Source organism: Arachis duranensis, chromosome 6 (genome assembly GCF_000817695.3).
Source record: "Arachis duranensis cultivar V14167 chromosome 6, aradu.V14167.gnm2.J7QH, whole genome shotgun sequence".
Taxonomy (NCBI): domain Eukaryota; kingdom Viridiplantae; phylum Streptophyta; class Magnoliopsida; order Fabales; family Fabaceae; genus Arachis; species Arachis duranensis.
The window spans coordinates 59,128,961-59,130,241 of record NC_029777.3 but is presented as its reverse complement, the minus strand read 5'-3'; positions in this window follow the sequence as shown (position 1 = coordinate 59,130,241).

The window sequence follows — 1,281 nt, the reverse complement described above, 5'->3', positions numbered from 1 at the left end:
AGAAAGAAAAATAGCACACCCTGGAGGAAGAACCTGCTGGCGTTTAAACGCCAGTAAGGTTAGCAGATGGGCGTTTAACGCCCAGTCTGGCACCATTCTGGGCGTTTAACGCCAGAAAATGGCACCAGACTGGCGTTAAACGGCAGAAAAGGGCAAAAACTTGGCGTTAAACCCCAGAAATGGGCACCAGCCCGGCGTTTAACACCAGAAATGGCTAAAAACGTAATTTTGCTTGCCATTTGGTGCAGGGATGACTTTTCCTTGACACCTCAGGATCTGTGGACCCCACAGGATCCCCACCTACCCTACCACTCTCTCTCTTCTTCACCCATTCACCAATCACCTCAACACTTCTTCCCCAAAAACCCTTCACCTATCAAATCCCTTCTTTCTCTTCACCACTCACATCCATCCTTCATAAAACCCCACCTACCTCACCATTCAAATTCAAACCATTTTCCCACCCAAACCCACCCATACATGACCAAACCCTACCCTTCCCCCATTCCTATATAAACCCTCCTTCACTCATTCATTTTCACACAACATACACACCAGTTCTCCTCCTTTGGCCGAACCACAAAGCCTTTCCCATCTCCTTCATTTCTTCTTCTTCTGCTCTCTTCTTTCTTCTTTTGCTTGAGGATGAGCAAACCTTTTAAGTTTGGTGTGGTAAAAGCATTGCTTTTTGTTTTTCCATAACCATTTATGGCATCCAAGGCCAGAGAAACCTCTAGAAAGAGGAAAGGGAGGGCAAAAGCTTCCACCTCCGAGTCATGGGAGATGGAGAGATTCATCTCAAGGGTGCATCAAGACCACTTCTATGAAGTTGTGGCCTTGAAGAAGGTGATCCCCGAGATCCCTTTCAAACTCAAAAAGGGTCAACTTTGATCAAAGGTTGGACCAAGTCCTCATAAACATTTGTGAAGAGGGCGCTCAATGGAAGAGAAACTCAAGAGGGAAGCCGGTTCAACTGAAAAGGCATGACCTCAAGCCCATCACTAAGAAAAGGATGGAGCAAGCATGAGGAAATTCCTCCTCATAAAATCCCTGAGATGCCTCAAGGGATGCACTTTCCTCCACAAAACTATTGGGAGCAAATCAATACCTCCCTAGGAGAATTGAGTTCCAACATGGGACAACTAAGGGTGGAGCACCAAGAACATTCCATCCTCCTCCATGAAATTAGAGAAGATCAAAGAATCATGAGAGAGAAGCAACAAAGACAAGGAAGAGACATTGAGGAGCTCAAGCACTCCATAGGATCTTCAAGAGGAAGAA